Raw genomic sequence first — 27,019 nt, 5'->3', positions numbered from 1 at the left:
ACAACCATGTTTTTAGATCTTTTTTGAATGTTTTTAGGTTTTCTTGAGTTCTTAGTTCAGTGTTCTTAGTTCAGTTGGTAGGGAAATAATTAGAAAAATAATTCACTGTGATTTGTCTTGTGTGTAATTTTCTTATTTACATGACCTGACTCAGCTCTAACAAGGTGGTAAAGTCACAAAGGGAAAGGTGTTACAGATGTGGACCCTTATGCGATAGTACATTTGACACATCTGGGTGAGCAGGCAATGGTCAGGTCCAAAGCAAGGGATCAAACCAGGAAATAAAGCCAAATAACAAGGGGAAAGACAAGGGAAAGTAAAAATGGACTATAACACAAAGTACTGGAACCAGAAAGGACAAACAGACCAGGACACAAAAACACAGCAGGAGCAGGAAAACAAGAAGACAAAGAATCACAAATATGGGTAAACAACACAGGGAGAAGCAACACGCACTGAGGAGCGGAGCACTCAGGAGACCTGTTGCCGAGGTAAGGAGTGCCAGGCCAAGCCGGCTTATGTAGCTAAGGCAGGAAATGTCATCGGAGGGAACTACAGTGGTTTTCCTACCAAGGAACATATATAATGAACATAGTTTGGCATGCACATGCCTATGGCATCTATTGCTGGGTACTTGCTATATGCATGTCCATGTGTGTATAATGGTGGTGATCTGTTGGGAAGAAGGAGCTACATGCTGGTAGGATGAGAGGAAGCAGCTGGACACTGCAGTTCCTAACAGTACCCCTTCTCCAATGTCCTCTCCCCAAGATTCTGGGCTTGGGTTTTCTGGGAAACCATCGATAACATTCCTTGATTAATTGAGGATCTTGTAGGTTGGGGCCAGGCTCCCAAGAATTCTGCTCTGGTGTGTAGCCCTTCCAATTTATGAGGTACTGGAGCTTATTTCTTATTCTCCTTGAGTTCAAGATTTTGACTGTTTCATATTGGGAAGCTTCTACCATGATGTTTGTAGTTTGAGGCAGCAGTCTCAAAGGCCAGGCCAAGACAGCTGGTTTCAGAAGGGAGACATGGATCACATCATGGATTTGGAGCATGGGAGGTAGCTTCAGCTTGTAAGCCATGTTCCCCACATGGCATACTCCTGAAAAGGGTTGACAAACCATAGGGCAAATTTGAGAGATGGCATGCCGAGCCTTATATTCTGGGCACTTAGCCAGTCTAGATTCCCCGGTTGTAGTTGGGGTGCCATTCACCATTTATTGTCCCTTTGTACTTAAGAGCATGGTGCATCTTGTTTTAAAAGTTGATGAGTTAATTCCCAGAGATCAATTAACTCCTGATCCCTTAATTTGGTAGCTGGACAAGTTACTGGAATGGCCAGAGACATGGGAAATTCAGGGATGCTGCCTATAGACTAGGTAAAAAGGAGAGAATCCAGTGAAATTGTTGACATGATTGTTATGACAGGCCTTAGTCCAGGGGAACAGGGAGGCCCAGTTGTACTGGCATTGATTTACCTAGAAGCAAAGAAAGAATTTGAATGATTTGTTCATCTGCTCAGTCTGTCCATTGGTCTGAGGATAGTAAGTGGATGAGAAATCCAACACAAATCTAATTTTTTGCTAGTAGTTTGTGGTGAACTGAGCTCCTTGGTCAGTAATGGTGCCGTTCATCAAGGGCCAGCTTAATACCTAACAGCTCCTAGTCCCCAGTTGTGTAGTTTTTCTCAGTTGGAGAAAATTTCTTTGAGAAATATGCACAGGTCACCAGTACCTCGTGATGATCATGTTACAAGAGGACAGCCCTACCCCGACGGTGGAAGCAACTACCTTGATCATGAAGGGCTTGGTGGGTGAGGCAGACATGGGTTCTGAGTAAACTTTTGCTTTAAGTGCTGGAAGGCCTGCACTGCTTCCTCATTCCAAATGCATGGGTTTGCTCCTTTTCTTGTAAGGGCAGTGAATAGAGCTGCCAAGGAAGAATAGTCTTGAACAAATTGATGGTAGTAAATGGCAAAGCCTAAAAACTGCTGTAAAGCCTTGAGGCCCACTGGCTGGGACATATCCAAGATGACTTCAATTTCTCAGACCTCATGCATTGTTCAGTCTAGGTGATGATGTAATTCAGAAAGGGCAACTCTGCTTGCTTGAAGGAACAATTATCTAGTTTGTCATATGCTTCCTCAGTCGTCAACGAGCCTGCCTAATGTGTAGCCGATGCTGTGCTACCATCTTGGAAAATACAAGAATGTCATCCTGCTAGATGACCACCCGAGACTGAAGGAGATCCTGAAATATCTCATTGACCATGACTTGAAAAACTGCAGGGGCATTACATAATCTAAGGGAATAACCAAATATTCATAGTGACAATCACTGGTGTTAAAGATGGTCTTCTAATCATCGCCCTCCTGAATGCAGATCAAATTGTATGCGCCCCCCCCCCCCCCCCCCAAATCAAGTATGGTAAAAACTTGAGCACCTCTGAGGTGATCAAAAAGTTCTGTGTTGAGTGCTAATGGATAGCGATTTTTCTTTGTAATTACTTTAAGAACTTGGTAGTCTATGCAAGGGTGCAGGGAGCCATATTTCTTTCCTACGAAGAAAAATCCAGGCCCTGCAGGGGAGGACGTTGGACAAATGAAGCCTTGGTCCAATTGTCTTGGATGTATTGTGACATTGCATCTGTCTTGGGAGTGGATAAGGGATAGACCCAGCCCTGGGGGAGGGGGGGGGCATTGTCCCCAGAATGAGGTCAATTGGATAATCATAGACCCGATGTGGGGGTAAGACCTCTGCTTGTTTTTTGCTGAAAACTTCTGCAAAATCTCAATAGGGTGAAGGTAACCTGGGTAACATGGGTGAAAGATGGCAGAGCTCAAGAGTAGGAGACTGGACTCTGGTCAGACATTGTTCATGGCAGGTGGTACTTTATTTTGCCAACTGTAATGATCCCCAGTTAATCTGCAGATAGTGTTGGATTAGCCAATGTAAGCCTAGAATCACTTGGGCAATACATTTAAATGGATGATTTCCTAATGGATGAGGCCAGTGTTCATATGAAGTGGCACTGTGACCCTGGTGACTCGCCCCAACAGCGGTTCCCCAGACACAGAGGACACAGTAAGTGCTGTCTGCAAGAGCTTGGTAGGTATGCCATGCTGTCATACCAATGCCTCATTAACAAAACTTCTGGCTGTGCCCATATCTAGAAAGGCTTGAAGATACATCTTGGCATCAACCAGGGTGAGACAGATTGGTAATAAGATCTGGGGAAAGATGCAATGCTGACCTAGGGCAGCCTCTCCTTCCAAGCCTAGGCCTGAGAGTTTCCTGGCTTTATGGGGCAGTTGACGGCAAAGTGTCCTGTGCACGTTCATACAAACACAGGTTGAGACACATGCATCATTAGTGCTCCTCTGGCAAGAATCCACCTGAATCCACCTGAAGAACCCATGCATATGGCTCAGTTATATCTGAGTTACTGGATGCTGGAATTAGGGTGCCAGCCATATGAGACATTGGCTTTGACCTTATTCCTTAGTATGCTCTCGGAATCAGAGGTCCAAGCAGATGCCCAATATAATAAGGTTCTTTATAGTGTCCAGTGGATCTTGCATAGTCAGTTCTTCCTTAATGGCCTCCAACAGTCTCTGCTGGAAAATAGCAGTTAGACTGTAGTTCCACCACTGAAGCTCTGAGGCCAAATTTCTGAAGCAGATGGCATATTCTCCAACAGTCCGGGATTCCTATCGGATTTTCAGTTTTTTGGAGGCTGCCGATGAGGCTCATCAAAAATAAGATGGATGTCTAATAGGAACTGGTCCAGATCTTCCAAGATTTGGTCCCCTTGTTTCCAGAAGGAAGAAGCTCATGCTAAGACAACACCTTTAAGTAAAGATAGGATAAATGTGATCTTGGCCTTATCGGTGGGAAAGAGGGCTGTATGAAGTGCAGACAACACAGGTTAATGAACCCTCATTATGCTCGTGGATCCCTATGATAGCAAATTGGAGGGGGCAGCCGAGGTATAAGTGTGGCCAGAGAAGCTGGTGTGGGTGGAGGCAAAGCTACTGGAGACATGGGAAGAGTGGAGATAGCATTCATCTGAACTGAAAGACTTTCAAGGACCTCGGTTTCTTGGTCCAGGACATTTTGCTGTAGCTGTATTCACTGGGCCATACCAGGAATAGCCTGTAGAGCGGCCAGTTCCACCAGATCCATGGCCTCAGCAAACTGTTAGAGATGTAGAACCTTGTGTGGTGGAGCATTTGACACAGCTGGGTGGACAAGCCCATACAGCCCTTACTGACCACTGGATGGAACTGACTTGAGTTTCTCCTATACCAACCATCATTAATGTAGGTTGAGCCCTTGGGTTCAGATGGCCAGTAGGTCTTAGGAGGGTCCCTAGTGTAACGGCAGGAGAGAAAGTACAAGTCCTAGTGAGAGTAGTGGCAAGCAGCAGACAGATGAATCCAATAGATGAGTGAAGGTTAGGGAAGGTAGCAGTCAGCGGATTCCAGTAGACAAGCCAAAGTTGAGACAGGTGACAGACAGCAAAATCTAGTAGATGAACCAAGGTTGGGGAAGCCAGTAGAAAGGCAAACATCAGGACCAAAACAAAGGGTCTTGTCCAGGAGGCAAACAGGAAGGTCAAAGAACAAGCCAAGGTCAAACCAGGAATTCAAGCCAGGGGAGACAGAGAAAGACAAGGGAAGGCAAGAACAGACTATAACACAAATGACTGAAACCAAGAAGAGCAAATAGACCAGGACACTGAATCACAACAAGAGTAGGAACTCAAGATGACAAACCAGAAATATGGGTAAAAAATGCAGGGAGAAACAACATGCACTGAAGAGCGTATCACTCAGGAGACCTGTTGCTGAGGCAAGGAGTACCGGGCCAAGCTGGCTTATATAGCTAAGGCAGGAAACATCACTGGAGGCGACTACAGTGGTTTTCCTGCCAGGGCGTGTATATAATATACATAATGGGTTATGTGCACGCCTAGGGAATCCGCTGCTGGGTCCTTGCTGTATGAATATCCGTATGTGTGTAATGGTGCTGCTCTGCAGGAAGAAGGAGCCACGTCAGTAGGTCAGGAGGCTGGGAAGAAGCAGCTGGGGATGCCCGGTTCCTAACAAAGGGCTGGCTGTTATAGTTACTTGCACCAGTTTATTTGGACAGAGTACAGCCATAGAAATGAATGGAAAACCTAAATAAATAGAAAAAAAATAATATTGGTTTCATTCGTTTCTTACGCTCGTACCCCTCTGAAAATCTGCCCCATAGTGTATCTGGATTTTCAGAAGACATTTCACAAAGTCCCTCATGAAAGATTTCTGAGAAATGAAAATGTCATGGCATAGAAAGTAATATCCTATTGTGGATTTTGAACTGGTTAAAAGACAGGAAACAGAGAATAGGACTAAATGGTCTGTTTTCTCAAGGCAGGGAGATAAACAATGGAGTACTCCAGGGGTCAGTACTTTTTAATATATTTATAAATAATTTGGAAAAGGGAAAAAAATCAAGGTGATCAAATCTGCAAATGAGACAAAATTACTACGAGTTGTTAAATCACAAATGAATTGTGAGAACTTACAGGAGGACCTTGGGAGACTGGAAAACTGCCAAAAATCCAAAGAGTGAAACAAGGGAAACCTCACATCCAGAAAAGCAAAGGTGACGAAATGTGAGGGAAGGTTCAAATTTGCAAAGCAATGAAACTTTATTCGGTAGTGAATAACATCCAAAATTATATTCCATAGAAAGTTGAACAAGAAGATTCACACTGCTATAATCACCTAATTTTCACAATCCAACTTGTAAAAGTCCCTTAAAAAGACTATAGTACGGTATAGTATAGTCCTTTTAAGGGACTCCTGCATTTTGGATTGGTCTATAAAATTATAATGGAGTAGAATGGGTAAATGGTAATCAATCTGTATACTCTTTCAGAAAATAAAAAGAGTAAGGGAAACTCTATGAAGTTACTAAATAGCACATTTAAAACAAATCGAAGGAAAACCTTTTCACTCAATGCTTAGTTAAACTCTGGAATGCATTGTGAGTTCAATATTCAAAAGACATTTACATGGATAACTTAAAGTTATCCATCTAAATGGCAAAGGTTTGCATAGTCAACACCTTATCCAACTAGATTTTAGCTGGGGGCTGCCAATGAGCTTTCATTAGGCCTGAGCCATGTTCATTTGTCTCGAGACCTTTTTCCTCAAGTCAAAAGAATGCAGTGATATTTTCTTGATATTTTGTCAGGAAGGGGCATTTTTTTAGCAGTAGATGACAAATGCAGCGCTATACAAACACACAAAAAAGACAGTCCCTTCTCAATAGAGCTTACAATATAGTAAAACAAACTTACAGGACATTGGGTAATTTTTTAGTAATTTGAAATGATTTTTTTTTATATTGTATATAGATACGTGTTTGTTTATGTAATTCACCTTTAGCATACATTTTGCAAAAGTGGGTAACAAATTGTTTAATGAAAAAATAGCCAAATTGCATAGATGTATGCACTGTAATCCTTATTGTATCCACTCAAAAATCCTACTAAGCCTTAGAAAATTTCCATTTTATTGCCTTGATACTACCAATATTTAGTTTGAGTTGTAGTGACTTCTCACCTATGTATGCTAGCTATAGCGATCACCATAAAGAATAGTCCCTCAACTTACACCGGTTAAGAAAGAGACCCCATTGACCCCTCCCCCCTATCCCTACTGCACCTCCAGTCATAAGGAGCAGGATCTTCATGGGCAGGAAAGATATCACTGGCCTTGTATCTACAACATAACCTCACAACCACCTCCAAAAATACAAGTGATTGATTTGTTAAGAAGTGTTTCACCGCAGTAGGGAATGCCTCTCTGGGAGCAGGGTGTTTCCCACTATGTACTGGGTTGGATGCATCTAAAGGGTTGGAATTTCCTGTTATAAGACAACGAGGGGAGCGGATGCATTGGGGGGGGGGGTTAATGCTCTGCAGGGGTTGGTGATGTTGGGGGTGAGGAGTTCAGAATGTGGTCACTTTTCTTTGTCGTCTTTGGAGAGAGAAAAAAAATCCCTTCAGCGAATCAGTTCAAAAAGAATTTTGCTTTGTAGCTAATGTGAATGTTAAACCATTTTATATGTATCCCCACCCTAAACCTTTGGGAAGGTGTGGGTTATGAATCATTTTAAATAATAGGTGACATTTAAAAGCCAGGCATGCACCAAAGCCAGGAGATTCGTGATTATGTCTGGCTGGTGCACGCCACTTGGATTTTAAAAAAGACGCCCATGCATGTGCATATTTCCTGGTACACGCATAAGTGAGAGAGCCCCAAAAGGGGCAAGGTGTGGACGTGGTCTGGGCGGGGCAAGGCAGTACATGGGTGCTCCAGGACTTTAACATGAAATATGCACGTAAGTATTTATTCACACAAATGTGTGCTGGGATCCCCTGTTGCATAACTTTACTACTGCAATTGATGGGGTGTAAGTGGTAATAAAATGAAAAAAACTAGGTTAGTCAGTGGAGTTTTAACAGCTGGGACTAACAGGGGTAATGGGAGTCTAATAACCTAGGGGGGGTTTGGAAGTCCTATCCCTAACTGGGTGAACCAAGAGCGAACTCGGAAAACTGGTAATGGCGTTGGTGCACTTCCCTTATAAAATTCTCCCCATTTATGTGGTAGAGGCAGCACTTGCATACATATGAGTGCATCCATATAAAATTGTGTGCACAAGTATGCTTGTTCAGCCTATTTTTTTACCATGCACACATACCATGCACACATACCATGCATATGTTATAAAATGGCCACAATCTTTGATGCAAGCTGGCATGCGTGCGCACATGTGCGCTGTTAGGAAGTGCTAGGAGAGTGGTTCCACTTTCCAGGGGATTGTGTGTTCTTGGACCACAGCTCAACCCCAGAGGAATTCTGAAGAGGTGCCGAGGTAGGCGAGACATGCCCGAGCATGGGCTGGACAGGAGCAAGGCTGGAGTGAAGACAGATGATGGAATCCGAAGCAGGAGCAAGGCTGGAAAGAAGACAAGGATGACTGAAAGTACTGACCCTTCACCTGACCTGCATGCTTCGGGAAGACCACCAATGCAATGGTGGTATTTGAACAGTCCTCCAACTGTTCCAAGCCCTTTCAGACCTGCCACTGGGTAACGGCAAGAAGCAGCAGGCCGGACGGAGGCCAGGGGCAAATGAAGGCCTTGGAACATGGAAGGCTCAGATGAAGATACTTGGACGAAGACTCAGGTGAAGACACTTGCACAAGGATTCAGGTGCAAGGTACTGAAGACGAGGATTCAGGAGCAAGGTACTGAAGACGAGGATTCAGGATCAAGTGCTGGGTTAAGACTGCAGCGCAGTGCGCCCTACACAGCCCACCCGAGGGGCTGGTCACGGACCACGCTGGATGCGGGGCAGGCTCTAGATGAGATAGTGGAGCGAGTGAGAGGAACATGTCCCAGGAACTGTAGAGGCCTGCACTGGGGGCACGCCCTACACAGCCGCCTGTGGCTGGTTGTGGACCATGCTGGAGTGGCACAGGTTCATGCAGAGTCTTAAACATGGACAGAGCAGACACAAGGAGATCCGAGGGCCAGGACAAGATTCAGGAGAACGGACCTAGACGGGATTAGGCTTCAAGCAAGGATGACCCTCCGGAGGATTGTACTGCTGGTAAGAAGGCAGGCCTTATGCCACGAGGTGCCCTGCTCAGCCTGCCCATGGGGCTGGTCGCGGACCACGACATGGCATGCCAGGAAGGGTGACGACGAGGAACCAAGGGTTCAGGACATCAAGGCTGGATCACTGAACATCAGGACTGGATTACAGAACATCAGGAACTGGAAGACAGACATCAAGACTGACCATGGACATCAGGAGCAGAAGACGAACATCAGGACTGGATCACAGACATCAAGAACAGAAGACAGACATCTGGACTGGAACATCAGGAACGAAGGCTCGGACGAAGACACAGGAGCTCGAACAGGAAACACAGGACCTTGAAGAAGTGATGGAACAGAGAAGACTCCTGGAGTGAAGGAAAGGAACATCCAGGAGCAACTAACTCCTTGCGAAGGCAAAGATGGACTGGCAAAGGGCCCTTTTTATAGGGCTGAAGCAGGAGTAGTCGATGTCATCATCTCTGAGGACCGCGGGGCCTTTTCCCGCCGCTGGCCCTTTAATGTTAAGCAGAGGCGCGCGCCCGCACCTATGAGGGAGCAGGAGAAGAGCAGGGTCATTGCCACGTGGAAGGCCCGAATAGGAGCGGCTCCGGCAGAAACAGGCATCAGCAGGGGTGGCTTCCCTGCCGTCTGAAGATGGAGAAGAGGCAGGCAACGCAAGGATGGCCTTCCAGTCGTCCGAGGATCCCGGCAGCGACTCCTGCCGTGAAGAGGATGCAGGAGCGGCAGCGGCGGTCTCAGCCACAGAGGGAGGCTCCCAGCAGCTCAGCCTTGCCATGCAGGGCGGGGAATGGCCACGGGAGAGCCCAAACACAGCGGCCTGGTCTGGCACGAGGGGACAGCGTCTGCACTCATCACGGGCAGATTCACAACATACGCCCACACAGCTGTTTAAAAGTTACCATCTGAATAAGTAAATAGTATCATGGTCATGCTATTAAGAGCAAGATTTGCTGTGCCCTTGGTAAATATATTTACATAGCACATTAAGGACTGTTTCAATGTGCATGTAAAATGTTATGGAGTTGCAGGGTAAAACGTTTTTTAGCATGAGTTTTATTGTATCAGCCCATATAATTCTCTATTCCAAAAATATAAAAATATTGATATTAATAAAAAATAAAACAGAAATTAATATGGACATTTTGGTCTGTTTAGGTATGTGAAATTGCTACCAAATAGAAAACATAAAAAATAATTATCTGACCCATGGGCCACTTTTATCAGCAGTTTTCTTGAATTCTGTCTCTATAGGGATATGATAAATTAGGTTCCAGGTAGGTTAACAATTCTAAACATCTAAATTCAGGTATACTGAATGAAATACTTAGAAAAGCATTAATGAATCCTAATGATACGCTGTCGTCTCCAGTTGTCAATGAACTGCGAGAAAGTCAGCCATTCATGTCAGCATCAGTCAGCAGCAGTAATTAAGGCTTCATTTTTGACTGCTCATTCTCAGGGTACAAAAGCCAGGGTTGAAAAGATTCTACAAAGGGTATTATTTGCTCCCTCGTGCTATTGGTGAAGACATATGTAAGAAAAGAAGCTTTTTTAACTACCTAACAGACAAATACTTTTAGCTCTGACATGAAGCATACGTTCACATTTGCATAGCGAAACAAATGCATGACCTGTGTGTTATTAGTGAATGTATATAACCAAAATCGAGTGCATCATTTTTATAACTTTATCTCAAGAACTAAAAAAATGGCTGTAACTATGAAGTCAATTTTCAAAGGGACAATTTGTGGGTAAATAGGTGTTTACCTGTAGAGAAGGCTCCTTTAAAAATTGCCCCAGATCCTCTGAGGGAAAAGCATGCCCACTGCCGACAGCATGTATACTTTTCTCTGCAGAGAAAACACTTAGGCCTGGATTCACCATTCTATCGCAGAATGGTGAATCCAGCGAAAACGGGGGGCGGGGGAGGGGACCTGCGAAAGCCGGCAGCCTTCGCACCACCGCGGTGTTTTCGCTGCCGGCTTTCGCACTCAATAGCGCCACCGTAAATGGTGGCGCTATTGGGCACGCTACTGGCGACGATATCGTTGCTTACCTTATCGCCGCCAGCGAAGACACCGCCGAGTCTAACTCCTTGCCTCCCCAACTCCTCCCCTCGCCACCCCGACTCCGCCCCCCACATGCTCTCGCACGCGATAAGCATTTGAAAATGACCCCCTTAGGCAGTGTTTGAGGCAGGGCTGGGGAGGGGGAGGGGGGGGGCATGAAAAAGCAAGTGTAGACTTTTCATTGTGAAATCCCCTGGCTTGCTTTCCACAGCTTTAACCTGCATATTTTGCCAGCACCAGACTCTGCAAATTTTCAAAGAGAACCTCTAAGAGTTTATCTTTGGAAATCTGCATGCAGGTTGATGGGCTCAAAGTACCTGCTTGCCTGTTAGTTAGTTCCATGGGAAGGTTGAAAATTAGTCTGAATAAGAGTCGTTGCTGCAATTGTGAACTAAGATGAAACAAGTTCATGTCTGAGAAAGTGTTACAATAAAGATACTTTAAAATGCAAAATGAACAGAACTCAGTAAACTATACTGTACTGATAACTAGAGTGGAGACAGCACAATTTCCATTGGCGTTAAATGGAGTTATTGCTTTTGCACAGTTGCTTACAGCTATATACCATAGAGAAATATACCATAGATTAAAAGGTTTCACTAAATTTTCAATTTATCTCTATGGGCTGCATCAGGGTTTCTTGGCTAGGGCCACAAACAGGTGTGGTTTTCAGAATGCCCAAAATTAATATTCATGAAGGGAGCAATTTTGAATAATTAGTATTGTTTGCAATGTATGTGGTCATCCGTGGGCTCCATACATTGCAGCCAGTTTTCAAAAGGAAATAACATTCATTATGGGGCGGATTTTCAGAGCCCTGCTCGCGTAAATCCGCCCAAAACCGGGCGGATTTACGCAAGCAGGGCCCTACGCGCGGCGTTTTCGGGGCGTGTCGGGAGCGTTCCGGGGGCGTGGCTACAGCCCGGGGCGGCCCGGGGGCGTGGCCGCGCCCTCCGGACCCGCCCCCAGGTCGCGTCCCGGCGCGCAGGAGGCCCGCTGACGCGCGGGGATTTACGCCTCCCTCCGGGAGGTGTAAATCCCCCGACAAAGGTAAGGGGGGGGTTTAGACAGGGCCGGGCGGGTGGGTTAGGTAGGGGAAGGGAAGGGAGGGGAAGGTGAGGGGAGGGCAAAGGAAAGTTCCCTCCGAGGCCGCTCCGATTTCGGAGCGGCCTTGGAGGGAACGGGGGTAGGCTGCGCGGCTCGGCGCGCACCGGCTATACGAAATCGATAGCCTTGCGCGCGCCGATCCAGGATTTTAGCGGATACGCGCGGCTCCGCGAGTATCTACTAAAATCCAGCGTACTTTTGTTTGCGCCTGGAGCGCAAACAAAAGTAGGCTATTCGCGCTCGTTTTAAAATCCGCCCCTATATCCCTTTGAAAATTAGCAACCACACATTTTGTACTGGCAGCCAAGTGGAGGTAAAATAGCAAGTGTACTTGTGAAAATCACAATTAATGGAGTGAATTTTCAAAGGAGTTATGTGCATAAAGATAGCAATTTTCAAAAGCACATTTACATGTGTAAAACCCAATTTTACATGCATAAATCCTTTTTAAAATGCAGCCCATTGTTTTCATCCCCTGATCTAAACATGACTCTGAGAATGCCTCTTTTTAATCCAGCTAAAAATATGCATGCTGAGGAAGCCATCAAATACTTTTAACTGGGCAGAGGAGGGAAATATTCAGCCAAGCTATTTTGCATGGGTAAATGACTGAGTAAGAGATGCAGCAGTAGTAACAAAGGCAACAACATTCCTAGGACCCTGAAAGAGGGACAAGGTTGCAAGAGAAGAGGCACACCCCCTGTGTTGTAGATCAGCATTGCGGGTATGCAGTGATCAAAGTCCCCATTTCCATGTTACCATCCCTATGCATATTTGTATTTTTATGCCATATTTTTTATAATAATTATATATTTTGTGCTTTTTAATTTATTGCAAGCCACTTTGGATTGATGTTTGAACTAGAAAGGCTGGATATAAGTGTAAAGACAGATGGAACAGAGAAATATGGTAGCACAAAAAGACCATATCACTCATCTAATCTGCCCATTCATCCAATTGTTTTAACTCTATAATTCTCATCACTTCCTCAGAGATATCCCAAGCTTTCTTGAATTCAGATACTCTTTTTTTTGTCTCCACCACTTCCACTGAGAGGCTGTTCTACACATCCACCACCCTCTCTGTAAAGAAATATTTCTTAAGATTACTCCTGAATCCACCCCCTTTCAACCTCATTACATGACCTCTTGTTCAAGAGTCTCCTTTCCACTGAAAAAGGCTCACCTCCTATGCATGAAAACCTTTGAGATATTTGAATGTTTCTTTCATATCTCCCCTATCTCACCTTTCCTCTAGGGAATATAGGTTTAGATCTTTAAGTTTATCCCCATATGCTTTAGAATGAAGACCACTGACCATTCTAGTAGCCACCCTCTGGACCAACTCCATCCTCTTCATAACCTTTTGAAGGACAGAGACAAGGTAGCAGAAGCACAGTAAGCAAAGCCCCAAGATATTGGGCGATGGGCAGAGCAGAAGCAGCAGCAATGACATCAATCACCACAATACATTGAAAAAATGGCAAGGCAAAGGCAGTTGTGGAATCAACATTGAAAGACATTGGGTGAAGGACAGGGAAGTAGCTGCAATGGCAAGAATACCCCAAGGCACTGAGAAAGGGGCAATAGCATCAGGCATGCAGAGTTGAGTTAGCCATTTGATATAGTGTATTTGGATTTTCAGAAAGCATTCAATAAAGTCCCTCATGAGATGAGTGCTTGCTGAAATTAAAGTTGTGACAAAAAACAATATCCTATTGTGAATTGGTTAAAAGATAGGAAACAAAGAGTAGAAAAAATGGTAAATATTCTTCTTACTGGAGAGAGGTGAATAGTGAGGTGCCACAAGGATCTATACTGAGAACATTGATATTTATTTTTTACATATTCATTAATGAAAAGGGAGCAATAGGTGATCAGATTTACACATGACACAAGAGGCCTATGCAATAAAATGTGTGCTAAAAAAAGAAACTTTTTATGTATATGTTAACATTTTATAAAGTCCATAAAGGTGAATTTTTAAAGCTCGACGCAAGCATTAACTAGGGGATGAGCAAATATGTTGGGCTGGTGCGCACCGCGCGGCTTTAAAAAGCCATCTGGATATATGCGAATTTCCCACAGCAAGCACAACTCGGAACTTCTAACAAAGGGATGGAGCGGGGGCAGGGCCTGGATGGGGCATGGGTAGGGCATGGGCATTATGAGACTTTAACCAGAAATCTGCATGTAAATAAGTATGCAATCCGACACATGTTGAGGTCCCCTGCCATGTAACTTTACTTCTGCTATGGATGGCGTGAAAGTAAAAATAAATGAGTCATTTCAGAGGGGTGTAAAGGGTCTGGGGTAACGGGGTCTGGGGTGTACAGGCTAACAAACTAGGGGGGTTTGGAGACCTAGCTGGTAACTGGGTGAACTGGGGAGGAACTGGTTAAACAGGCAATGGTGTCTGCACACATCCCTTTAAAAAATTTCCCACTTAGGAGGTAGAAATATCTTTTGCGTGCACAGGTGCACATCCACTTAAATTGGGCACACTTGTGCAAGCAGCCTAGCAATTTTATAACATGCACGAATATACGCACATATATTATAACATAGCCACGTCCCTGGGCATGGGCCGATGAATGCTTGCACATGTGCGCCGGCACACCAGTTTTAATTTTCAACTTTAAGGGGCTTGCTGTTAAAGAAAAGGCTATTGAGAATGGCATCTTTCTAATTTGGTTAATTAAAATATTGGGGGTCATTTTCTAAGGCTTATCGCGTGCGATAACTTGCTTGGGGCAGAGTCAGGGTGGCTAGGGGAGGAGTTGGGGCGGCGTAGGGGCGGACTCCGTGATGTCTTCACTGGCGGCGATAAAGTAAGACACATTATCATCACCAGTAGCGTACCCAATAGCACCACCTTTCACGATGGAGCTATTGGGTGTGAAAGCCGGCAGCGATAACACCGCGGTGGTGCAATGGCTGCCGGCTTTCGCAGGCCCACCCCCGCCCCCCGTTTTCGCTGGATTCATCATTCTGCGGCAGAATGGTGAATCCATGCCATTGCTTGCTAAGGAGGCACTGATTGTATTTGAATGGTATTTCCTTCTGCTTATGGGCTTTACTTAATAGATACCTTCTCCAAAATCCATCAGGCTTGTTATTACCCGTGAAAGATCTTTTTCTATTGCAGGCCCTATTACCTGGAACACTCTTCCTGCTCACATTCGGCCTATCACTGATACCAAAGAATTTAAAAAAGCTGTCAAAACACACCTTTTCAAATCTGCTTTCTCTGACCTTGCTAGCCCTTAACCTCCCTAAGGTGCTTCCTTTGTATTTTTTCACTTCCTCATTTTCTGTCGACTCCCTGCCCATTGCTATTTAGCCAGTATTGTTTCTAGTTTTATGTATTTTTATTTTATCTCTATTTTATATATTTTTATTCGTTTATTCTATTTTATTGTTTTTCATAATTTAATGCATGCTTTCTTTGTAAACCGCTCCAAACTTCAGAGGAGATGGTATATAAGAACTTTTAAATTAAAAAATAAACAAACAAATAAATAAATAGATAAATAAATAAATAATTTTGATCTGTTTGGGAATGAGATGGCGCTGTTTCCTTATTTGTTTCTCTCACCCCAATTCCCATTCAGTGTTGTCTAAAATCTACATTTGCAAGAGTGAATTTTCAGAGGGGTACATATGTAAAAGTAGCATACATCACAACAATTTTCAAAAGTCCATCTACACACAGAAAACCTTTTGAAAATTCAGTTTCATTTCATCGGAGTTACATGCATAAAAGAAATGTTCAATAGCCTTTTTACAAGTGTAAAGTCCATCTACATGCATAAAACCTTTTGAAAAATATCTCCATAGGCACAATTGTTCAATTAAGGGTCAGGGAAAGCTATTTTAAAAAATATTCATGTGTTACGAACCAGTAGGTGGACCCTTAGTCTGAGGTAGGGTTAGCGCTACCTATGAAAGAATCAACCCTCTTAGGTTCCTACCATCGGAAGGCGAGGCCTAGTTGACTGGCAGTTACACCGGTACTTCACCACTGGAAATCTGTAGTCCCTCCAGGAGAAGCCTCTAGGAACCCGGCCGCTTGGACTTAGGTGATTTGAAGAGGACAGAAGGTAGTCTGGGTGCAGGCGCCTCCTGCAGGTCGAAGAATCCAGGCGGCTGGTGCCTCCAGCAGGTCGTAGTCCAATCCAGTAGTCTAAGTCAGAAGAATGGTCGGAAGCCGGTCCAGAGGTGAATCCAGGAGAATGGTTGGTAGCCAGTCCAGAGGTGAATCCAGGAGAATGGTCAGAAGCCGGTCAAAGTCAAGCCAGGGAAACATTCGGAAGCCAGTCCAAGAGTCAAGCCCAGAGAATCAGTCCAACGAAAGAGAAGAAACAGAACACCGAAGAATCGGAACAGGAACCAGAAATCCAACAGCGAGGATCAGGAACACCGGAACTAAGCAGGCCTGAAGTCACAATACCAAGGCAAGATCTGAGGAGCAGACCTTGCCTTATATACTAAAACTAGGGGAGGAGTCCTCAGGAGGAGCCATGACAACTTCCTGTCATGGCTCCTTTAAATCAGAACTTCAGCCGCATGCGTGGCTCTAAGCAGAGCCAGAGGGGGAGGAGTCAGCCCGGCCGAGAAAGGAGCCATGCAGCTGGGCCCAGCAGTGGTAGCGACTGTGAAGACAACGCTAAAGAGGCCTGCCTGCCTCTGCGGGATCCCCAGAGGCGGCCCGGCACCTCGGGTAAGTCTTCGGCCCCGGTCGCAGACCACCGCGGCCAGCGGCCATGACACCTGGTCCCGGTCGCGGCCCGCCGCAGCCAGCAGCCATAACATCATGTGATAGGAACCAGCTAGTACTTTGGACAAATAAGTGCAAAGTAAACCCTCACTAAACTTGATATATAGAGTACTGCCCATTAAGGGGTTTGGGAAGTATATTTTTGGTAATAGTAATCAATTAGTGGCCTCACTCAAGTAGGTGCAAATTTAACCCTGACTGAAATTATAAGAAATATTTTGTCTCTTTTAGATCATAGGAAAGCAGATTAGGAATATGTACTTGTCATCAGTTGGAGAAAATACTGCTTTGTACCAGAAGGAGAAAAACAAGTAAATGATTTAGATCAAATTAATATTATCTGTGAACAGAACAGAAAATTTGCAATTTGTGCACTCTACTGACCAAATTAGCATCCCTTTTTCTCTGAAATTAAATTCAGCCAAGAAATGACTGAAATGAAAATATTATGACTGCACATCCCTAAAAGAGTGCAAAATTGGTGTATGTGCATACTTTTACATAGAATGAGCTTTGTGCCATTTTATAGCAGCCATATACGCACATAAAACCAATTTAGAAGTGTGTAAATGGCTTTAGAAATTCACCCTTTTATAATCATATTATTGGTCACAGTTTGTGAGCTGTAATCAAAATTGTTTATCTATTTCCATGTTATTGATTTTCAAAACGTAGCTCTTTTTTGTTCCTATTCCCCTGGTTTTTGAGCAATTGTCTTCTGGTCCCTCTTATGTACTTTCCTTTGTCCTGCACACATTCATGTCAAAGATATGTGTGCAGCTTGACATGAAGGTCACCGCATATCAAGTGCATTCTACCCTACAAGCATGGCTAAGCCAAAGAATGGCCAATGCTTCTCATCATGGTTAATGGAGATGAAGGGCCTTAAGAGACTTGGGGAATGGCAAAGTATTTTTTTCTTCAACTTACAGACTTTCAGATTACTGTTTTCACTGCAAATTGCAATGACTGATAATAATAATAATAATAATAATATAAAAAATTGACAGCCTTTCAGGGGACCAGTAATTCATAGCAAATTCCTGATGTTTTAGCTCTGTTATTTTGTTTTATCTTTTCAGTGAGTAACTGTGCATAATTTTATAAATGCTACATTTCTGTACCTACTCATTACAACTGCATCATTACCCTAAATAAGCTTGTTTACTCTATAGCATTTTCTTTACAGTTAAGAAATCAATACTAAGAAAAGAAATAGATGTCAGTTGGCAGTTATGAAAATTCATTTTGTACTCCTTTTTTAAAGATGATCCTTCCTGTAGACATATGTAAACTCCTGCACCCACCCTCTTACTATATACTGTAGAGTGAGAACAATGGAGGCTTCCCTTATCACAGTGGCCAGGCTAAGGAATTATGTTATTCTTAAAAAAGGAAAAATATTTCCCAGTGATCACTTGGGCTTAAACCTTCAAAGGAGATTCACACATAAACATGGCTTAGATCAGCATATGTTGAGGGAATACAGGCACACTCATTTTTCCAAAACAGTCTTATAAGTGCATAAACTTTGCATTTGCAGCAAAAGTATGTAGTGAGAAAAGTGGATGTGTTTGGGATATGTTGGGGTGTGGTTTGCAATTTCACACACTTACTATTTTATTAAGAACGTACATGCAAACATCAAGAATGTACAAACACTTTTACTCCTGCTATTTAATGCACCAATTTTAAATTTGCATTGTATTTTTGACTTGGTGTTTGGTGGGCTGATGATTGGACACTGCATCAGGATAAAAGAAGAGGCAGAGAGATTGAGTGGGGGGTGGGGGGCAATCAAAAAATTAATGGTCTTTTTCCAGAAGTGTGTTTGGCAGTAAAATTTATTTTGTCTGGGTTTCTCTTCATTCAGATACAAGGTTGACTTGTTTTCTTTGGGGAAACCTGTCACTAAAAGGGGCATGCTGGGCCATACGAGCATTCTAGGGTGTGACTGAGTGTGAACAGTTTATATCAGGGGTGAGTAGGTGTCACTGGGTCATATTCAGTCAGATTCGGGGGTGAATGGCTAAAGAAATAAAGTCCAAAATTAGTTTAATAAATTTATGGATAGTCATGGCACAATGGTTGAGGAGAGAGAGAGAAAACAGAGGAGGAGGAGGAGGAGGAGGAGGAGGAGAAGGTACACCTTACATACAGTATATAGAATTAAGGTTCTGTTTTTGGATCTGTCAGGGGTGCAAATCATGTGCAGGTTCAGGTTCAAAATGGCAATCACATTATACCTATGCCAGCAGTTAGAGGAGGACCTGTACCCTTCAATCTGGAAAAGTCACACCTCAACAGTTCACCTCAAGGTCATTATAGATGCCTCTGCTATTGGGGCTGGGGTGGTCTTGAGTCAGCATTCAACATCTGGGACCCTGACTCCATGTTCCTTCTTCTCCTGCAAGTTCTCCCCCACAGAACAGAATTACAGTATCGGAGATCGGGATCTGCTTGCAATCAAACTGGCTTTAGAAGAGTGGCATCCCTGGTTAGAGGGCGCTCAAAATAAATTCACCATATTCACTGACCATAAAAACCTTGAACACGTGAGTCGCGCCCAGCACCTGAATGCTTGCCAGGCCTGCTGGGCCTTGTTCTTTTCCAGGTTTAATTTTGAACTCCGGTATTGGCCAGCAGAGAAGAACCACCGGGCTGATGCCCTGTCCCATTCCTTCGAACCTGAGGATATTCCTGAGTCACATCATCGATCCTGTGTGTATCTGTTTATCTGCAACCTTCCTAGTCCCTGCTGGGAAAATCATTGTGCCCCATCATCTCCATGAGAGAGTCCTCCGGTGGGCACGTGACTCCAAGTTCGCTGGTAACCCTGGATGGATGCGAACGCTTGCACTACTCCAGTGATACTTCTGGTGGCCTACGTTGATTCCTGTAATATCTGTGCTCAGCAAAATTCTCCAGTTGGTTGGCCCTGGGGCCTCTTCCAGCCACTTCCTGCTCCAGAGGAGCCATGGATACACCTTTCCACAGATTTTATTGTGGATTTACTGTCATCGACAGGTTTTCTAAAATGGCCCATTTTGTTCCACTGCCTGGTCTACCTTCTGCTCCAGAGCTGGCATGCCTGTTCTTTCTCCATGTATTCCACCTGCACGGCTTAGCTGCATGTGTATGTGCGGGCAGCTTGCACAAGGGGGGGGGGGGGGATTTTTGCAATTTCTGCATAGTGATGCCTTCCAGCCTTCCCCAGTTCCCTCCCAGTCCGCTCCAATTAATGAGCAGACTGGGACGGAACTTCCCTACACCCTACCTATACTCCCTCCCTCTTCCCCTCTCCTCCCTATCCCCTAAACCCTACCTTATCTTTCCTTTTTATTTTGTTGAACAACTTACTTCAGGCCCCGACTTGAATTAAGTTGCATGTGCCAGCCGGCTGCCAGTGCATGAGTCTTCGGGACAGAGTTAAATGGAGTTAACTCCAGTGCAACTCCAGCAAATGGTGTCAGTTGAAGAAGAAAGAAGAGGATGAAGGACTTTGCTTCGAGTCATGGGGTCCCAGGACTGGACTTTACCTGAGGCCAAAGCCCAGGCATTGGGACCCTGCATCCTGATCTGGCCCTGGCACTAGAATTGGATCTAGGCAAAGGCCTGGTGTCAAAACCCAGCCTCCGGGCTGGGTCATGGGGTTGGGCTGCATCCGGGATGTGGCCAAGGCCAGGGCCCAGGAGTTGGGACCTGGCCTCCGGGTCAGGTCATGGCATTGGGCCTGGGTCTGGGCTGAGGCCCCAGCATCAAGACCCAGCCTCTGGGCTGGGTCTTGGCGTCAGGCCTGGGTCCAGACTCTGATCTAGGCCCAGCATTGGGACCAAGCTTATGGGCTGGGTTCAGGCTTCAGCCTAGTCCAAGCTTCAGGCCTATGTTTGGCTGAGGCATTGGCCTTCCATAGGCCAAGTTTGGGATCACCTACAGCTCCCTTGTTCTATGCAAGGCAAAGGCTTCGACCTGGGCCTAGGCCTTACCAGTGGATCCCCACTGGATCAGGTAAGGGAGGGCAGGGGGGATATTGTACCCTACATTTTTCTAGGCTGGTGGGCAGGAGGCCCCATGAGACCTTGTTTTCATTTTTGGTCGTTTTAGGGTTTGTTTCTTTTATTGTTTGATTCATTTTTTCTCACAAATTAAACAAATCAAACAATCCATGAACCGATATTTGTGGGGAAAAAAGACCTCCTGAAAATGAAACAAAAACATTTTTTCACCTGATCTACCCTATTGTGTACCCTTTGGAACAAGTGGAAGAAACCAATAAGAAAAGAGTTTTCTGAGATCATGCTACTTAACTTCTCATCCTTAAGTAACTTGTTTCCATAAATGAAACACTATCAGAGACTTTATTTTTTACTGTGCTCATACTAACTCTTACTGAATCACTCATTAATTGGTGTTTTAACATGCAGATTAAATATTTTAGTGCATGCATGTTAAACTCTTTTTTGGCATCAGATTCATTGCATATGTTTCTTGGTGCAGGTTTTAAACCTTGCCGCATCCAAAGCATTCATACTATAATCAATTAGTGACGCATACGCAATGAAGTTTAGTGTGCTGTGCTAAAGATAGTATGCTATGCAGATAGAACCATAGATTAGCATTAATCAGGGTCAGAAGATGATAGATCTGTATGGATTAAAATTAGAAGGTAAACACATGCAAGTCTTAATGATAGAATCAGAGGTTACCAGAATCTCCTCCCAGGGTAGTTTGCTTATTTATGCCAGAGCAATACCAGATGATTCATTTGCATAATGGGCCTGTTTTACAAAACAACTTATGTGCATAAAGCCTTAATTTATGTGCATAAGTGGTAATTTAAAAAATCAACCAAGGCCCAATGTACAGAAAATAATACAAAGAGAGAGATGGTGTAAATTGAATGTATGTTCACTGTTAATGTATCAAGTAATTTTTCTAAGGTATTTCCCTGATTCCTCCCTCATAAAAATTCTGAACAATACAATTTAATGTGCACTCTAAAATGCTCCTTAGTGTAAAGTGCTTTCAATTTTAGCATCTACATGGTAACAACATTTCACTGATACTATGTCTATGTTGCTAGTGTGCACAATAGCCTGCAAAATGGAATCAATAGATAGCATGAGAACATTTTATAGTACTGGAAAATCATGCACATTTGCATACTAAACTGAGAATGATTAGTTCTTTCCTTCTTAACAATCTTTAATGCAGAGGCCTTAATTTGTGCAAAATTTTAGGGAGCTAAAAACAAAACAAGTGTAAAACAACTGATCAAATGATGTAATTTTAAGTGTATATTAATATATAAATATGGTTGCCAGCATCTTCTTCATGAATATGAGATGCTGGGACTGAAGGGCGAGATTCCCTTTCACCCATGGATTACAAAATGTGGCATTGAGTATAGACATCTCTGAGAGGTATCAATCTCTCTTGCACCTGCTGCTGAGAGGAGTTCCAGAAACTGCACACATTTGCTCTCATTTTCTGTCGCTGTCAGAAGCCCTACAACTTTTTCTCCAAAAATGTATTATAGGCTTAACTTCATCCAGGTTGGCACTTCAAGAACACAGGTTTACCATGGCATATTTAAAGAGCTTCAGGATTTATACCAGCTACCTCATGACTACTAATCATGATTAGAGATGTGTATTTGGGAGAAGCAAAATAGGAAATGACAACAACATTTCCTAATACTTTCATTTTGTTCTCATAATGAAACAATAGAAAATATGATGAAATGTTGTTGATTTTCATGTTTTGTTTTGAAAACAAAAATAAAAATTGATCCATCAGGCTTAGGCTCAGTCCTGAGACTGGGACCTCACCTAGCGAATAGTTAGAGACCCAAAGCAGGGGCCTTGTCCTATGCCTGAGCAAGATGCTGGGGTCTAGGAAAGGGCATAGACCCAAGGCCAGTGTTTTGCCTAGGCGTAGACCGTGGCCAAATGCAGGAGCCACGGCCTAGGCCCGAGTACAATGCCAGGGTCTCAGCTTAGGCCCAGGACCAATGCTGGGGCCTTGGTCGAGATCCCAAAAGTTATCCCTACTTACCTGCTCCATCAGGGATACAACGTTGTAGCCCATGTACAGGGCCCATGCACAGGGCAAGGCCTCAATGCCTGGGCTTCTGCCTAAACCAAGGTCTGATGCAGGGCCCAGCACGGAGACTGGGTCTTGATGCCTGGGCTTCAGCCTAGACCCAGGCCCATAGGTCAGAGCCTAGGTCTCTTGCATCATCCTCTTCTGCCTTCTTTAAAATAATGGCATCCACTGGTGTACAGCAGATTAATTAATCGTTATGTGTCCTCAGCAGATGCTATCATTATAAAGAAGAACACAGAAGAGGATGACACAATGAGGCCTGGTCTCCAACATCTGGACTGGGGACTGTGCCTGGGTCTGAGTCCAGACCCAGACCTAGGTGATGGGACCCAGCATTTGTACTAGACTCCAGTGTTGGGCCTGGACCTGGGCCTTGGTCTAGGCTGGAGCCCAGGCTTTAGGACCCAGCTTCCAGACCAAGTCCAGGTGTTGGGCCTGGGCTTTGGCCTTGGCATAGGCTGAGACTGAGATCCAACTTCAAGCCTAGGTCACGGTGTCAGGAACAGGCCTCAAAGTGTGGGCTTTGCATTTGGCCCCGGCTGAGGTCAAGGCGACCTACTGCAGCCTAGTCCTATGCAAGGCCAAAGCCCTTGTCGCTGGATTCTCCCCTAGACTTGGTAAGTGGGGGCCAGGGAGAATTATAGCCCTAGATTTTTTGGGGGAGGGAAGGAATGATGAGTGGTGGGGACAGGCAGCCTCAGGAGGCTTCTTTTCTTTTTTTTTAATGTGTTTTTGGGGTGTTTTCTATTTAATGTTTATTTTACTTTGTAAACTAAAGAAAACAAAATAAATATTAAACAAAATGAAATTAATGGAAAAAACCCCACCCTAATAACGAAATAAAAAACAAACAAAATCTATTTTTTACTCTTGCACACTTTAATCATAATGCTACAGATTGGCATTGTACATCTCTATTTCCTGAAACAGTTCATGAAGGGGTGTCTGCTACCCCACTAACATCTTCAGTATCATGTAGGTGAAATTATAGCGGGAGCCAACATCTTGAATGAGATGCTTGTGAGGCATCCTGAATCCTTCCTACTTTTCATGGAAAAGCTGCCCCACCTTTACGCTTCTAGTAAAGTGCCCTGTTTTTTTTTCTTGCAAGTAAATATCAGCTCAAGCAGGAATACATTCCCATGGTCCTTGATTCCCAGCCCCAGGGCATCCTTCACTGCCAGGTGCAGCAAATTTGCAAAACAAAAGATAGCTTGAAAGCCTCCATCATCTATTGCTGTTACAATATTTGTGCCATTATCTGCAACATAGAAACTTGCATTTAAGTTCCTGACTCTCTGGCCTTGCTATGAACCCTCCAGCATCTCTCTTATGGCTGATAGAATATGCGATGAGATAGGTGGAAGCTGCAGCAAAACCCACCTGGCACTGAATGTTAGGTCCCTCTTATAGCTGTTGCCTGCCCCTGCCTTAACCAGGTCCTACCAGTGTGCCATCAGAGAGAGTAAAAGTGTGTAGCATTTGTGGTGGTCTAGATATTGCTGGTGAAATACTTGTTACTCTGCACTGCCTTAGCCAGATGCACCTGGATGTTATTATGGCATTAGTTGTACAGGCTAGGGATGATCAGCCTACTAAATGTAGTCTTGGAAGGGACCTTGTAATTTAAAGCTAATACCTGCAATAGACTCTTAAAATGCACAGAAGCTGGTCATCAAGGGCAATTATTTCTCTGATGCTCCTCATTACAACTTTTGATGCTGCCTGCATCTTGCCCCAAGACAATGCTACCAAACACTCCCCCATTTCCTCCTTGGTGGATTGGCTGTTTGGATGCATGGCAGAGGGCTGCTATCTTGCCACTTGGCTGCTGGAATGGGCTGTGAGATCATCTTGTGGAAGAGCCTTCCCATTTTCCGTCCCTTTTCTCTGGTTTTTCCCTGGAGTGTCAGAAGGGGCCACCGAGCTAGGACCGCCACCCACCCCTAATGCCAATGCTAGCAGGGGCTTATTCTACAGATGATACTGCTTACCAGTTTTGGTGATATAACCAACTTGCCGCCCTCTATTTTTGTGCAGTGAATACACTGCATGAAACACGGGTGCTCCCTCACTTTGAAATACCTTCTGATAATGAATTTCTTCTTCAATCCCTTCTCTATGTACTTGGTGGTGGATGCTGGCACTGCATTGAGGTAGAAGGTGGACCCTGAGGAACAATGCCAGGGGAGTGACTCATGCTGTCTACCTTGCGCTGTTGCTCTTCCTATCCATCATAAGTTAGTTCTATCTCCCCTTCAATTAACTGGTTGATAAGACGCTACTCAGTAATTCTTCCAAATGTTCTTCTTCTAGTAGCTCTTCAATATCTTATGGATTAAGGAATCCCATACAAGAAGATTCTTCCTCAGAATTTGTTTATAAAAATGCTGCCTTCAGAGCCTTAGCTGCACTAAATAAATAATAGTGTGCTGCTAGCTTTGGGTGGTATTCTTCTCCTACCCCTGCTGCCCTGCTAGTCTCTGCCTTTGATCACTCTCCCACCTTTTTTCTTTTCTCATAATCAGGAAGGAGTGAAACAGGTGATGGAGGCACATTCTTTTCAAATTTCAATTTCTTCGGGCTAGAGCTGCCTCCTGCCATTCTGGCTTAAAGAAACCCTGCTTCATCTTAGATACAGGACTACTGTCCTGCTATGCCAACATGCCCTTTCCCTCCTTTGTCTTTCCCTGATATAAAGGAATTAGTCACTGCTTACTGGGGATTTGGATAGTCAAAGGGTGTTTTCCTTATTACTTCAACCATAATTGTGCCCTGAGTACTGATAGTACCACTCTAATGTGTGTCTGTGTGTTTGTGGGTGTAGAACTGTCACACACACACACGCAGACTGTGCATTGCAGTGCTGTTCCGTGCACTAGTAAGGACTTCTAACAGACTCCACATGCAAAAACAGACTGATGGAAGCCTTGTATGCTTCAGTCTCTATGCACTGCACCTCACTTGTCCCTAACAGACAGAGACAAAAATATCAGTATCACCACTGCAACTTTCCACACTCTCTCCCACCCAGTCCCTCTTCCTGTCTTTCTCAGCTGACCAGCTCAGTGAGAGTAAGACCAGTGCAGCACAGAGTTAGAAGCAGCAAAAAAACATTATCATCTCTGTGAGAGTTCCAAAATACTATGTCCTTCTTACAGCATGTCTGGAGAAGAATTTTAGTACTTCTAGGACATGCTCAGACTTCAGCGTCAATATCACTGGATCCAGAGAACAACAAATGGGAAGAATAGAAAACTGTTTCACTGTAATTTGTCAATGCCAGTACTTACAGGGAAGGGCTTTAGTTACTTACTCCAGTTTCCCTTTCATTTCTATGGCCTACAGAATTCAGTAGGCCCCAGAAATCAATGTGGAACAGAAAGAAGTGGGATGAATGATATTTGTTTTATTCATGGGATCCCTCCATTCATTTCTGGGACCCATGGATAAAACAAAAAGGGTCCCATTCATTTTGGAATTCTCATTTGTTCCAAAACAATACACATCCCTATTAAGGGGATAATTTTATAAATCTCCGGCACAAAGTTCATACATACTTTTTACAAGTGGATTTTATGTTAATTTAGAAAGTGAAAACATGCATGTACTTTTTCTTTGAAAATTATCCTAGAAAAACTGCTCATACACAGTTACCCCTGCTAATTTCTGCAGGTAGTTTTGCCAAAAAATAAAAAATAAAAAAATTGCATGCATACTTTTAGATTTCCAAAAATATGCATCTAAACGCAAATCCCTCCCCCTAGTCCATCCTTGGCAATGCCTCTTCTCAGTGTGGGTAAAGTTAATTGTATAGTGGCACCTCGTATCACGTTTACCTGCACATAGGGAGGACAATTTTCCAAAAGCCTTTTTCCCCCAGTACGACACTGCTTTACGCATGGAAATGGCTTGAAAGTTGACCTCTACTTGATGAAACTTCCTATACCATTACGGCTTTACACTTAAAGATCTATAAAATCATTAGAACTTTAAGAAAAGCTTAGCATTATATTCTTATAGGCCAAGAAATGTGAGCAATGAATGTTTGCATATTTAACTTTTTGAAAGGTAGGCGAACTTAATAGAAATTTAGGGAAAAAAAACATTGACATAGTGCATTCTGGAAAGCAAGAAACTCCCAAGCAATCTTACTGGTCTGTGCACAGTTTGGGGGGGGGGGGGGGGCGCCATCGTGCCATTCAGATCTAATTTGCAAAAAGAAAAATGTTAATATTTTAAAAAATTTCTGCCTAACTTGCAGA

The sequence above is a fragment of the Rhinatrema bivittatum genome, chromosome 2 (genome assembly GCF_901001135.1).
Source record: "Rhinatrema bivittatum chromosome 2, aRhiBiv1.1, whole genome shotgun sequence".
Taxonomy (NCBI): domain Eukaryota; kingdom Metazoa; phylum Chordata; class Amphibia; order Gymnophiona; family Rhinatrematidae; genus Rhinatrema; species Rhinatrema bivittatum.
The sequence above is the reverse complement of the archived record's forward strand: the minus strand, read 5'-3'. Positions refer to the sequence as shown.